The 15,923-nt window shown below is 40.6% G+C and overlaps 1 protein-coding gene across 1 annotated transcript in view; it reads left to right on the top strand.

The window, feature by feature from the left end:
- XKR4 (XK related 4) overlaps window positions 1–15,923 on the top strand; it is a 516,669-nt gene that overhangs the window by 329,865 nt on the left and 170,881 nt on the right. The gene's annotated exons all lie outside the window — the stretch shown is intronic.

Raw genomic sequence — 15,923 nt, 5'->3', positions numbered from 1 at the left:
GTGTCGAATCCACTGTGCCTTGTGTGCAGGGCACGCTTCATCCTGGATGGCAAAGCTTTGAGACTTTTCTCCTTCTTAAATGATACTCTTTGGTAATTAAGCTAAATTTCTAACTATATGTGGCCTTCTGTGAATCCTCCCTACCATCTGTATGCATATCTAAAAAGGACTGAGGCTTTTGATGACTGTGAATTTCCCTGCCCACCTACGTTCTCCAATTTTCCTCCCTCAACACAGCAGAGTAGAATCCTAAGAAGAAAAACCTCATTGAACCTCCCGCCACCCCCCGCCAGCCTGGATTCCCTTGGTCCTCAAGAAGTCTAAAAAATAGTCTTTCTTGTTTCTGAGCAGGGGTGTGACCTTCTACACCTTCTCCTCTGGGACAGCAGTCAAAAGCCAACAGTCTAAGAATGAAATACCTAAAGAATAAGAACTGAAGACACTAAATACCCTCAGTTCTTAGGGTAAGAAGATGAGCACTGTGGACAAACATAGAGCCGAGAGACGTAGCACCTCGTTAATCCTCACCGCAGCTCTGTGAGGGAGGTGCTGCTGTCCCCACTTTGTAGATAGCGAAGTGTAGACTCACAGGCTGGGTGACTTAAGAATCAGACGGGAGAAGATACTTCTAAATGGGATAATAATGACACCTTATTTTACCTATTGCCATTGAGTCAATTCTGACTCATAGCAATCCTATAGGACAGAGTAGAACTGCCCCATCGGGTTTCCAAGAAGCATCTGGTGGATTTAACTGCTGACCTTTTGGTTAACAGCCAAGCTCTTAACCACTGTGCCACCAGGGTTCCAATAATGACACAGGTTCCCAGAAAACAAGGCCACTTGTCATTGTCTTCAACTATACAAAGGGCCATTTTATAGGACTGACTACCAGCTGTCCTACTTCCCCCTGTGTCAGGGGAGACTGTGTGGTTATAATGCACATGGCATGTCCATCGTAAACTGGATACTAGACTACATACTAGAGGGTAGCTCACAACCGTGATTCTGTTGACTTTGTACAGCAATGCTGTGTTTCCAAGAACCTTTAAAAAGCTAATTTGTGGTGTCACATGGGCCTAGCTGCCCACCTTCCCAACTCTGCATCTCTGACAGCATCCCGAGTTCCCAGACTTCATTAATACATTTGACAAAGTGCAGTGGAAGTACTCGCTAGATTCACTGAGTGAATGTGCAGATGTAACCACAATGAGGACTATTTATGAAATGTGATACAACAGATGCTAATGTTGCCACAGTAGCTGTGGATAAGCAATGGGTTGAATTCAGCAACCCCCGGGTTCCTTCTGGTCCTGTGATTCCAGGTGATCTTCCACTGCTGCCCTTGATCAATGGGCCTCTTTGTCTCCTTGGTTCAGAGTCCCAGACCTTAGACTCCCGTCTAGCACACTGTCAGTCCTCACCAAATACTGGCTCATGGTTGTGTCAATTGTGATTCCAAGGTCTCTTTCCTCTGACCATTTTTCAGAGCACAAACACAACAACTGGACACAACAAAAGCCCAAGCTGACATTTCCCCGTGACTAAGTTATGGGCATAACACTCCTGATGTCCATCACTGCTGATTTAGAAAAAGTAGAACACTTCCCTCATGCAGTATAATATCCATAATAGTGCTAATGTTACTTAGATGTCATAAACCACAGTGTGCTTCCAAGTGGAAGCAAAAAACTGATATGACATAGGCTATTTATCAATTATCGATCTCATGGAAATTCCTAATTAGAAAGAAATAAAATTTAAGTTTCTTTTTTTTTTCCCCAGTTCCATTCAATTCAACACACATTTTGTGAATACCTGAGTAGGCACACCTCCAGCCTTGGAGGAAGCCAGAATGGAAGCCAACATATAAGTAAATAATCCCACCATAGTAAGATACCTGCCATATTGATACAATGCAGAGAATGATTCTTCTTGGCTGGGGATGTGGGGCATCAAGGAGGATCTTCAGAAGTGATAGATAACAGCAGGGTTTTGAAGCACAAGCTTCCTCGGTGGAGAAAATATGAAAGGCCATCTAAGAAAAGGTAACATGAATGTGCAAAGGATATTTCAGGCCAAGGGAACTACATATGCAGAGGCACAAAGATGGGGAATAGTGTGCTGGGTTCTGATATTAAGTATATCAGATTTGCTGCAGAATGAAGTATATGGAGCTTCATATGGAGAAATATGATTGGAGAGATAGGAAGGCATTGGATCTTAAAGAGCCTTGAGGGCCACACTAAGAAATTTGAGAATCATGTCACTATGGAGAGCATAACACAGAACCCACAAAATATTTATTACTAAAACAGTTTTGCAAGAGCAACTGGTCTTGCTACAGTTGACAGGTATTTCTTGTTCCCCCTCCAGGTGTGTTTCTGCCAGCCTCAGTTCCCCTTCCTGTCTGATCTTTCTTCAGAACCACAAACTAGAGAGGAGTGACCCCATCTTAGAGACCAAAGAGGATAAAAACAATATCAAAGTGCTAGCTCACACATATACTTCTCCAGGGCTAAAATTACTATTTACAACTACAACTATTCACCAGAAGAATTGAATTCACAAGATAATAAATTGAGAAACATTGATTTATTTTATATTCTACCATGAAGATCATCTAAAGAAAAGTTACTTTTTCAAAATTGTTTCAGATCATACCCAGTATATTTTGTACTACTAATTTTTCTGACCCGTGGCACTGTATACTCTTAGATGTTCAAAGAGATTTATAGAAACATAACACGCATGCATGCACACATGTGCGTACACATGCATTGGAGTAAGTTTAAAATTTTTAAGTAGTCAAATAAAATTATTCCAAGGCCTTCAACTTTCTGGTCAACTTCCTTGAAGCGGGAAGGCAACCCTGATATTTGGTGATTTACAGGCACCCTGACATGGAGAAGCAGCACTGGCAGCACCTTTCCCTCCCCATTGCCACTGCCTGGTGCCATAACACGGTGAATCAGATGCCCTCGAGCAATGCCAACTCAAGGCAACCCCATGTGTCAAAGTAGAACTGTGCTCCATAGGGTTTTCAATGGCTAATATTTTGGATTTAAGATAGCCAGACCTTTCTTCCAAGGAGCCTCTGGGTGGATTCAAACTACCAACCTTTCAGTTAGTAGCCAAGCACTTAACATTCTGTTCCACCCAGGGACTCCTTGTCTTGACCCAATAGTAGGGGAACATCATCCTTTATTTCTGTTCCAGAATCAAATTTGCAAGTGCTGTTCGTTAAATATAGGGTCGCTATGAGTCAGAATTGACTCCCTGGCACTGGGTTCATTAAATGAATGAATACAATGGAAACCAAAGGAAAATATCAAAACCAATTTTATATAAATAAGTTAAAACTGTGGCAAAGCAGCATGGGAATATTGTCCTGTGACAAAGAGGAGAGTCTTGACTTCACAGTAAGAGAAAATATAATGTAACCCATGTGCTTTCTTAAAGTAAATTAAAATCCTGCGTCCTGTGAAAGATAAATTGAAGTATGTTCAGAGAGGGGCGAAGGCAGTTCAGGAGCTTGGAATGTCATGGGAGGGATGGCCAAACGTACTAGAACTTTCCACAGAGAGGAGAAAAAGAAAAACCTCTGTGGACTCAGGGTTATCTTCTAACCTTTGAAATTATTGTGGAGAAGATGCACTGAATTTGCTCTATATGGGCCCCAGGGATTGAGCCATAAGCAAAGGGTAGATGCCACAGGACGACACATATTGGAAACTTTCTCACTGTCAGAACTGGCCCTATACTCAAGGATCAGATTTTGGGAACCAATCTATATCAATAAGGAATGAGCCAGTCATGACTCAGGGAAGTAGAGTGTTAATTAGACCAAAAACCTGTGTAACTGTAGTTTCTTTGTAGTATCGGTATCTTTTTGTCTTTGTCTTTCTGTGGGATGATTTGGCTTCTTTTTCATGGAGGTAAAATTGTGATAGAAAACAAAACCTATGCTGAATATCCGTGTGGCTAATTTTTATTGTGTCATCTATGCATGTTCTTTGTTTTAAAAGAGCAAAAGTATGCCCAGGAGTTACATTCCACTTCATGTGTGCCACCCACCCTGTTTCCTAGTGGTGGGACTCCCAGAGATGGAGACTTATTGGTGGATGTTTTGCCATTTCAGTGTGTAAGTTGACCCCATCAAGAAGTCGCTGTGTTGTATGGAATTACGGAGAGACTAACTCCATTTCCTCTGCACTTTGTTTTAAGGACTTTTATTGAGTGACCATAAAAAAACATGGAATTCAGGTGTCTTAGCCTCTGGATTTAGATGAGCTGTTTTTCCCTAAGCAAAAATTTGGGTAGTTTAAAACTCCCCAGCCAGGACTTGGAAATAGCTTTTCTCGCTACCCTGAGTTCACAGGTGTTTGAACTCTATGAGTTCTATTGGAAGAATTGATTTTGTGTCTTATTATGTGAAACTCCATGGGGCCAGATACTTGTTGTTTTATTCCATGGGAAGAAACTGGTCACCAGTATCAGTTAACCGTGAGCTCTAGCTGCTACAAACACAAATGTTTCATTGTACCAGAAGAGGGCAAGTCCCTGTGAGCCACAGACCTTTGTCGACAAAGAGCTGAGGGTATGCATAATCTCTTCCCCAAGTGAAAACTAGAGATAAAATAGCTCAGGTGGGGGCATTTGTGGGTGCTCCACTGTCTTTGTTAGTGCCATAGGGGTCCTGGATTTAAAACTTTTACAATAAATGTGAAGTAGAGCACTTATTCATCAATTTTTTTTACTCATCATGCAAATTCTGCCAGCAGTGTTATCATAATATATCCCAACCCTCACCCCGTCAACCATCAATCCCACTGGTACCCCAATCAAAGCCAGCATCTTCTCTTACCTGGATAATAGCCTTCTAACCTTCTTCCTCACTCTGTCTTCCACCAGCAGCCATGGTACCAATACCAGTTGCTGTCAGGTCAACCCCAACTCATGACAGCCCCATGTGTGTCAGAGTAGAACTGTGCTCCATAGGGTTTTTTGTAATTAGATAACCAGGCCTTTCTTCCAAGGCACCTCTGGGCGGACTTGAACTTCCAACCTTTTTAGTTAGTAGTTAAGCACATTAACCACTTGCACTCCCAAGATATCCCTGTTAAAATGCAAGTCAGATTATGTCACTCTTCTACTCAAAACTGTGCAGTAATTTCTTATCTTCCTTAGAAAAAAATATAAAATTGCAAATATTAGATGTGCTCGATACACACTCATTGAATAAATTAATAGAGTGTCTATTAATTATCAGAAATTGAGCTAGACATGGGGGTACAAAGATAAATGATACTCTTTTCTTTCTGGAAGTTTATATTCTAGAATATGAGATGAACTCACAAATGAATAAATGCAAAAATAATGTTATTTTTTCTGGTCAAAATTTGAATAGGAATAGTTGAGGCACAAAGGATAGAATGAATGGCCAGGTCTCCTGGGTGGGAAGAGAAGGTGAGGAGAAGATTCATAAAGGTAATGCTTGACTATTATAAAAAAAAAAAAACAAAGATTCCAGAGTGACAAGGGCTGTGGAGAAGTATTCCAGAGATATTGAGGTGTGAATGCATACCCAAGAAGTAGCAAGTGCTTTATAATGTGGTTGATGAATAAGGTATGGGACAGAGAGGTAGGTATAGGACAGGGAACCAAAGGTTAGGTTAGAAAAGTTACACTAAATTCTTAAATATCTTTATTTGCATTGTTTGAGTTTACTGTTCATCTTCTAGGAAGTGATGAGTCATTGAGGTTTTCAAGATGGGAGAGATTCTATCCAATTTATGTTGCAGACAGACCAATGGGAAGAATACATTAAAGGGTTCAAAATTGATTAATAGTAAAAAATTAACATTTATTGAATGCTTGCTACTGCTGAGTCCTTCACTTTTATTACTTGATTCTCAGATCAACCTATGTGACTGATACTGTTATTTACCCCTTTAGAGATGGACACACTGAGGCAGAGAAATGTTAATCCCAGTATCAGACTGTTAGTAGGTTACAGAACCAAAACAGAAACCCAGAAAGTCAGATGTCAGTGCTGTTTCTCTTGACTACAATACTGTAGTACTTGCTGAGGTCAGAAAGACCAAGTAGGATGCCATTACAGTAGCCAGATTGAGAGATGATGAAGTCATGAACTCAGGAATTACTTATTGGATAGAAAAGTTAAGGAGAGAGGAAGATACTGAGGAGATAAAAGTTCCAGAACATAGTCCATTATTGAATATAAGGCGTAAGGGAAGGATAGGAGTCTAAAATGATACAGATGACAACCTGGGAACCAAGAACAGAAAACAAAAGGTGAAGAATAAGATCAGACACTGAAGGGAAGGAGAAGTTGATTGAAAACAGTGAACTAGGAGACTTACAGACTGTAGGTGCCCTGCTAGCCAGCCGTGTGCAACACGGCCATCTTGATATAAAGTGAGCAGCATTCCTGGGTGAGGAGCACAGGAAGGCAACTTCAAGGAATCCCCAATAAGAGACAGAGATACTGTTTAGACAAACCCAGAGAGAAGCAAGGTGAGCAGAACATGAACTGAATCTAAGGAGGGAAAGTGCAGAAAGACAGATGAGAGCCTTACAGATCCAGCCAACCATAGAGCAGGGAAGGAGCCAGAAAATAGTGACAGTACTACTTACCAGCAGCGGTCCCTAATAATTTGGGTGGGTGGTGCTAGCGGAATGGAGGATTCTTGGAGTGGCAGCTGGAGATTCCCCGCCCAACCAAACTCTGGACAGCCCCCATCTCCTCTCATTTGTTCAGGGCCAGGTCCTGATCTCCAGCTATACTCTGTAAGGAGTGCCTCAGTGCCGACACCAGAGACTGGAAAAACATCCTCCCCCCTTTCCTCTGCCTGTCCAGTGACCACAATATATCTCCCTCAACCCCTGACCAGAGATCTTTGGAACATGGTCCCATACTGTCAGACTTGTGACCACACACACTCCACCTATCCCCATGCCATCCTACCGGCTCAGCAATCTGCAGCACACCCTCCACCCTGTCTGAACTGCCACCAGAAGCTCATGTCTGTTCTACCAACCCCCACACCACCCAACCCACCTAGAGATTAGTGGCATGCATTCAAATCAGCAGACTAGTGACCAGAGGCACAAGACCCCCAAATCCCCCATCCCTGCTACACCACCTGCACAGTGTGATTCCCGTGCAACGCACTCAGTGACTGGTGACTTGTGCACCCTCACCCCGACCACCTGGCAACCAGCGGTGTGCACACACAGCACCCAACCCAGCCACCAGCGAGAATGCTTCCTGCACCCATGCCCCAGGGAACAGCTGGGCAGACACATCAGCTCATCAGCAATGTCAGTCACATCATGACAGGCACCATCTGCATCTCTGCCAGACAATGAGCGGGAGATCCTAGTGTCCTCATCCAATGCCCACCTGGTTGCAACATCACACATCCCACACCCAAACAGTAGCTGCAGGCTATCTGCTCTTGCACTGAAACCCTTGATACCCCACCACCTACTGAGATGCCAATTTGTGCATACACAGAGGTATACCCCATTTATTTGGTTAGCATTCCCTCACAGCGATACAGAGACATCCTGTCTTGACCTCCAGAGAATGTACTAACTGCTAGCACAAACATGGAAGGACCCTATGGTCTCACAAGGGCTGAGAAGGGACCCTGACCACCGAACACTTGTCACCCAATATCCGGGAAGAGCTTGCTGTCCCACCTCACTTGATCCAGTAAGGGAAGACATACGAGCCTAAACACAGAGGACTCGCACGTAGCTGTGACCCACCATACCCACTAGTGAGAGAAAGTGACGCCCAGCCAATAGACACTACCTAAGTCACAAAACAGAACCACAAAGCAACAGCAATTAAATAATACAAAGGAAGAAAGACATTCTAAAGAAAAAGAGAAGAAACAAATCCAGATACATCAAACAAAACAAAAAAATTAACACAAAACAAACATACATGCAATCAATAAAGAAAGAAAGAAAGAAATCAACACCTTAATGCCTCACAGATAGCAGACAGTAACAAATCATATGAAGAAACAAGTGAGCTAAATAAGTGAGCAAAATAAAGGGGCATAAAACCTTCCTGAGGAAGAAATGGAAACAGAACTATCTGAAAAGAAATTCAAAAGACACATACAGAATTTTCAAAGAGGTCAAAGAAATACACAGACAAAACTCTAGAGGAAACCAGGAAAACAATACAAGGGCAAAATGACAAAATAAATAGACAATTAGAAACCATACAAGTAACTAGAAATACAGAAGATAAACATTAAAATATCAGAAGTTGATAATTTAGTAGAAGGATGTAGAAGTAGAATTGAATCAATGGGTGAGACAATCAGCAAAATAGAGAAATAACTTCTTGATACCAATTTGAGGAACAATCAGAAAAAGAATGAAGAATGCCTAAGAGTTATGTACGACACTATCAAGAGGAATAATTTATGCATAATAGGAATTCCAGAAGAGGAGGAGAAAAAAAGTAGAGAGTTTTGAAGATGTATTAGCAGAAAATTTCCTTAATATCATGAAAGATGGGAAAGTTTCCATCCAAGAAGCTCAGCAAACCCCATACAGGATAGATCCCAAAAGAAAGTCACCAAGACATATTATAATCAAATTTTCCAAAACCAAAGACAGAATTCTGAAAGCAGCTCATGAAAAATGAAATATTACCTACAAAGGGGCACCAGTAAGACTAAGTGCTGATTTCTCAGCAGAAACCACGCAGGCAAGAAGACAATGGGATTACATATATAAAACCCTGAAAGAAAATAATTCCCAACCAAGAATCATGTATCCAGGAAAACTGTCTTTCAAATACAATGGTGAAACTAGGAGATACCCAGATAAACAGAAATTAAGGGAATTTGTAAATGGCGGACCAACGTTACAAGAAATATTAAAGGGAATCCTTCAGACAGGGAACCAATGACATCAGACAACAACTTGAGATTAAACACACACAGTGCCACCCAAATACCAACTCAGATAAAGAATTCTCAGAAGTAAAGTGGAAAAACTGAAAACGGAACCAGAGATGTCAATCCATAATGAAACACCTTGAAAACAAAAAGGGGGAATAAATGGGGTAGTAATAGAACTTCCATATGGAGAAGTCAAGGCAATATCAAAATATAACAGACTATTTTAAACTTAGGAAGATAAAGGTAAATTTCAGAGCTACCACTAATAATGATAATAAATCTACTCACCAAAATAAAGAAGAAAATCAAAAATACTCAGTAAACACAAAATCAACAGCAACCGAGAATACAAAAAAAAATCCATAAATAAGAAGAACTCAGCACAGAAAATTAAGTGGAACAAAGAAACCATTAACACCACAAAAAAAGCATAACAAAATGGTAGTAGTAAATTCATACCTATGGATTATCACACTAAATGTAAATGGGTTAAATGCATCAGTCAAGAGGCAGAAAGTGGCAGAATGGATTAAAAAAATGACCCATCAACATGTTCCCTACAAGAGACACACCTCAGACACAAATATATGAATAGGTTAAAAATCAAAGGATGGAAAAAATTATATTAAGCAAACAGTAACCAAAAGAGATCAGGAGTGGCAATAATAATCTCTGCTAAAATAGACTTTAAGTCAAAATCCAATATAAGAGACAAAGAAGGGCATTATATAATGATTAAAGGGTCAATCCACCAAGAGGAAGTAACTGTAATAAATATTTATGCACCCAATGACAGAGTTCCAGAATTCATAAAACAAATTCTAACAGAATTGAAAAGACAGTTCTACAATAATAGTAGGAGACTTTAACACACCACTTTTGGTGATGGACAGAACAACTAGAAAGAAACAACAAAGATATAGAAGATCTAAAGAACACAATCGGCCAACTCAACCTCATGAACATATACGGAACACACCATCCAACAACAGCACAGTACACGTTCTTCTCCCATGTTCATGGATCATTCTCCAGAATAGACCACATTTTAGGCCACAAAGCAACCCTCAGTAAATTAAAAAGCATCAAAATAATACAAAGCATCTTCTCTGATCGTAACGCTATAAAACTAGAAATCAGTAGCAGAAAGAACAAGGAATAAAAATTAAATTCATGAAAACTGAATAACACCTTATTTTTAAAAAAAAAAAAAAACTATTGGGTAATAGAAGAAATTAAAAATGAAATTTAAAAAATTCTTAGAATCAAATGAGAAGAATGAAAACACAACATACTAAAATCTTTGGGACACAGCAAAATCAGCCCTAAGAGGAGAATTTACAGCAACAAGTGCATACATCGAAAAAGAAGAAAGGGCCAAAATCAATACCTTCACCCTGCAACTCGAACAAATAGAAAAGGAGCAGGAAAGGAAGCCTACAGCCACCAGAAGAAAGGAAATAATAAAGATCAGAGCAGAAATAAATGAAATAGAAAACAGAAAAACAATAGAAACAATCAACAAAATTAGAAATTGGTTCTTTGAGATGATCAATAAAACTGACAAACCATTGGCCAAACTGACAAAAATTAAAAATCAGAAGATGCAAATAATAAAGTAAGAAATGAGATGGGTGACACTACAGTCGAACCAACTGAAATAAAAAGGATCATAACAGAATATTATGAAAAATTGTACTCCAACAAATTTGAATGCCTAAAAGAAATGGACAAATTTCTAGGAACACACTACCTACCTAAACTAACACAAACAGAGGTAGAAAATTTGAACAGACTCATAGCAAAAGAAGAAATTGAAGATGTCATTAAAAAAAAAAAAAAACTCCAAACGACAACAACAAAAAGCCCCAGCCCAGATGGCTTTACTGGAGAATTCTACCAAACATTCAGAGAAGAGTTGACACCAATTCCAGTCAAACTGTCCCGGAACATAGAAAAGAAAGGAACATTCCCTAATTCATTCGATGAAAGCAGCATAACCCTGATAGAAAAGCCAAGGGCACCACTGAAAAAGAAAATTACAGACCAATATCTCAGATGCATACAGACATAAAATTTCTCAGTAAAATTCTAGCCAACAGGATTTAACAGCATATCAAAAAAGTAATACATCATGATCAAGTGAGATTCATACCAGTGATGCAAGCAGGGTTCAACATAATTCACCACATAAATAAAGCTAAGGAAAAGAATCATATGATCATCTCAATCAATGCTGAAAAGGCATTCGATAAAATCGAACACTCTTTCCTGATACAAACTCTCAGCAAAAGAGGAATAGAAGTTGTCATGGATTGAACTATGTCCCCCCAAAAATGTGTGTATCAATTGGGCTGGGCCATGATTCCCAGTATTGTGTGATTTTCCTATATGTTGTAAATCCTGCCTCTATAATGTTAATAAGGGAGGATGGGAGGTGGTTGTGTTAGTGAGCCAGGACTCAACAAGATTGGGTTAGTCTTGCGGCAATCTCTCTTGAGATATAAAAGAGCAAAGCAAGCAAAGAGATGGGAGACCTCATACCATCAAGAAAGAATCACCAGGAGCAAAGCTCTTCCTCTAGACCGCGGGTTCCTGCTCAGAGAAGCTCCTAGTCTAGGGGAAGATTGATGAGAAAGACCTTCCTCCAGAGCCAACAGAGATAGAAAGCCTTCGCCCAGAGCTGACACTCTGAATTTGGACTTTTAGCCTACTTTACTGTGAGAAAATAAACTTCTCTTTGTTAAAGCCATCTACTTGTGATATTTCTGTCATAGCAGCACTAGATGACTAAGACAGAACTCGGTACCAGGAGTGGGGTCCTGCTCTAACAGATACCTAAAATGTAGACCCAGTTTTGAAACTGAGAATGCATAGAGGAGCAACAGGGGCAGAGGACCAGTGCAGCAGAGAACCTGTGGGGGCAGAGAAGTGGCAACATCAGAGAACTGGCAGCAGAAGAACCAGGAGACCAGAGCGAGACAGCACTGGAGCCGACCCATGGAGTGAGAGAGCTGAGTGCCTGTGTGCAAGAGACTTCCTGGCAGAGTGGGGTCCCTCTGGACATTTATCAGTACAGCTACAGAGCTTTGAAAGTCTTGCCCCAGCAGGGGAGATGTGGGCATGAGGCCCAAGGATCCAAGAGGCCTAGAAACCAGGAAACAGAAGCTGAAGAGACAAAGAACACAAGAAGCCGAGCTGCCTTAGTCTCAAAAGGTATGGCCATGACCTCAGGGATTTCAAAGGGTGGAGCCATGACCTCTGGTGTTTCTCAGGGTGTAGTTGCCACTCAGATGGACTAGGAGAATGATGCGCCTAAAGCTGAGGGAGCAGAGTTGCTGTCCCAGTGGGCCTGGAAGGCGGAGCTGAAGCCCAGGGCCAAGGGGCCTCCACTCAGAATCTGGAGAGTGTGGCCAATACCTAGAGTCTGGAAGGCAGGGCCATTGTGTAAATTGTCTCAGAGAACAAAGGATTATTTTCAAACTTTGAGGGCTAATATAATGTATTCTGCTGAGTTTCTTGGTGCCTGTTATCCCTTCTTTTCCTCCAGTTTCTCCCATTTGTAATGGAACTATCTAGCTTGTGCCTGTTGTGCCATTGTACCTTTGGAAGCAAATAACTTGTATTCTAGATTTCACAGATGAAGAGGAATTTTTGGATTTTGGACTTGGAGTTAAGACTTTTGTCGTGATATGATGGGGTGAATGTGTTTTGCATGTTGCAAGGACGTGATTTTTGGGGGGCCAAAAGGGTGGAATGTGATGGATTGAATTATGCCCCCCCAAAAATGTGTGTATCAACTGGGCTGGGCCATGACTCCCGGTATTGTGTGATTTTCCTATATGTTGTAAATCCTGCCTCTATGATGTTAATGAGGAAGGATGGGAGGCAGTTGTGTTAGTGAGGCAGGACTCAACCTACAAGATTGGATTGTGTCTTGAGGCAATCTCTTGAGATATAAAAGAGAGAAGCAAGCAGAGAGACGGGGGGCCTTATACCACCAAGAAAGAAGCACCAGGAGCAGAGCGCGTCCTTTAGACCTGGGGTTCCTGTGCAGAGAAGCCTCTAGTCGGGGGGAAGATTGACAAGAAAGACCTTCCTCAAGAGCCGACAAAGAGAGAAAGCCTTCCGCTTGAGCTGACACCCTGAATTTGGACTTTTAGCCTACTTTACTGTGAGAAAATAAACTTCTCTTTGTTAAAGCCATCCACTTGTGGTATTTCTCTTATAGCAGCATTAGATGACTGAGACAGAAGGGAAATTCCTTAACATAATTAAGCACATATATGTAAAACCAACAGTCAATATTATTCTCAATGGAGAAAGATTGAGAGCATTCCCCTTGAGAATGAGAATGAAACAAGGATGCCCTCTATCAACACTCTTATTCAATATTGTACTAGAATAAGCCAAGAAAGGGAAATAAAGGATATCCAAATTGGAAAGGAAGAAGTAAAACTATCCTTATTTGAAAATGACAAGATCTGTAAATAGAAAATCCTAGAGACTTCACAAGAAAGTTACTGGAACTAATAGAAGGATTCAGCAAAGTGACAGAGTATGAGATCAACACACAAAAATCAGTTGGGTTTCTTTACACTATAAAAGAGTATTCTGAAAAGGAAATTAAGAAAGCAATATCATTCACAATAGCCCCCAAAAGGTTAAAATACCTAGGAATAAACCTAGCAAGAGAGGTAAAAAACTTATACAAGGAAAACTATAAAACACTACTGCAAGAAACTACAACAGATCTACATAAATGGATAAACTTGCCAGGCTTATGGATTGGAAGACTTAACATTGTGAAAATGTCAATACTACCAAAAGTGATCTATAGATATAATGCAATCCCCATCCACATCCCAGCAACGTTCTTTATTGAAACGGAAAAACTAGTCTCCAACTTTATATGGAAACATAAATTTTTTTTTTTAGGAGGCCTCAAATAGCTAAAGCAATACTGAAGAAGAGGAAGAAAGTAGGAGGCCTCACACTTCCCAATCTCAAAACTCACTATACAGTCACAGTAATCAAAATGGCCTGGTACTGGTTCAATGACAGACACATACCTGTTGCCATCGAGTCGATTCCAAGTGATAGTGACCCTACAGGACAGTATAAAACTGCCCCATAGGGTTTCCAAGGAGCAGCTGGTAGATTCAAACTGCCGACCTTTTGGTTAGCAGCCGAGCTCTTAACTACTGTGCCACCAGGGCTCTAACAGACACATAGACCAATGCAACAAATAAAAAACCCAGAAGTAAATCCATCCATATACAGCAGCTGATCTTTGACAAAGGGTCAAAGCCCATTCAATAAGGAAAAAACAGTCTCTTTAACAAATGGTGCTGCCAACACTGGATATCCATTTGAAGAAAAATAAATCAGGATCCACACCACACACCATGCACAAAAACTAACTCAAAATGGATCAGAGACCTAAATGTTAAAGTTAAAACTACAAAGTTCCTAGAAGATAACATAGGGTCAAAAAGGGGGACCTAATTTTCAGCATAAATAGCCTTTAAAATAAAACTAAAACTGCACAAATGACAAAGGATAAATTAGATAACTGGGACCTCTTAAAAATGAAATACTTGTGCTTGTCAAAAGACTTTAGCAAGACAGTAAAAAGAGAATCTACAGAAAACATCTTTGGCAGTGACTTATAAGGATCTAATCTCTAAAACGTAGAGAAAACTTCAAAAGCTCAACAACAAAAAGACAATCCAATCAAAAAATGGGCAAAGGACATGAACAGACACTTCACGAAAGAGGATATTCAGGTGGCTAACAAGACATGAAAAGATGCTCACAATCATTAGCCGTTGTTGTTTTTGTTGTTCGGTGCCTTCAAGTTGGTTCCAACTCAGGGTAACCCTATATACAACAGAACAAAACACTGCCCAGTCCTGCTCCATCCTCACAGTTGTTATGCTTGAGCCCACTGTTGCAACCACTGTGTCAGTCCATCTCATGGAAGGTATTCCTCTTTTTCACTGACCTACTTTACTAAGCATGATGTCCTTCTCCACGAACTGATCCCTCCTGATAACATGTCCAAAGTATGGGAGACGAAGTCTCACCATCCTTGCTTCCAAGGAGCATTCTGGCTGTACTTCTTCCAAGACAGATTTGTTCATTCTTCTTGAAGTCCAGGGTCTATTCAACATTCTTTGCCAACACTGTAGTTCAAAGGCATCAATTCTTCTTTGGTACTCCTTATTCATTGTCCAGCTTTCCCATGCATATGAGGTGAGTGAAAACACCATGGCTTGGGTCAGGCACACCTGAGTGCTTAAAGTGATATCTTTGCTTTTTTTAACACATTAAAGAGGTCTTTTGCAGCAGATTTGTCCAATGCAATGTGCTGTTTGATTTCTTTACTGCTGCTTCTGTGGGCATTGATTGTGGATCCAAATAAAATGAAATCCTTGACAACTTCAATATTTTCTCCATTTATCGTGATGTTGCTTATTGGTCCAGTCGTGAGGATTTTTGTTTTCTTTATGTTGAGTTGTAATCCATACCAAAGGCTGTGGTCTTTGATCTTCATCAGTAAGTGCTTCAAGTCCTCTTCACCTTCAACAAGCAAGGTTGTGTCATCTGCATAACGCAGGTGGTCAATGAGTCTACCTCTAATCCCGATACCCCGTTCTTCATATAGTCCAGTTTCTCAGATTACTTGACCTATGTACTGGTTCCTCATGAGTATAATTGTTCTGGAATTCTCATTTTTCATAATGTTATTCATAATTTGTTATGATCCACACATTAGCCATTAAAACAAACAAACCCATTGCCATCCAGTTGATTCTGACTTACAGTGACCCTATAGGGTAGAGTAGAACTGCCCCATAGGGGTTCAAGGTGCAGCCGGTGGATTCGAACTGCTGGCTTTTTGGTTAGCAGCCAAGCTCTTAACCACTGTGCCACCAGGGCTCCCATTAGCCATTTGCTGTT

Source organism: Elephas maximus, chromosome 19 (genome assembly GCF_024166365.1).
Source record: "Elephas maximus indicus isolate mEleMax1 chromosome 19, mEleMax1 primary haplotype, whole genome shotgun sequence".
Taxonomy (NCBI): Eukaryota; Metazoa; Chordata; class Mammalia; order Proboscidea; family Elephantidae; genus Elephas; species Elephas maximus.
Note: the sequence above shows the minus strand (reverse complement) of the source record. Positions and strands in the feature narration are given on the sequence as shown.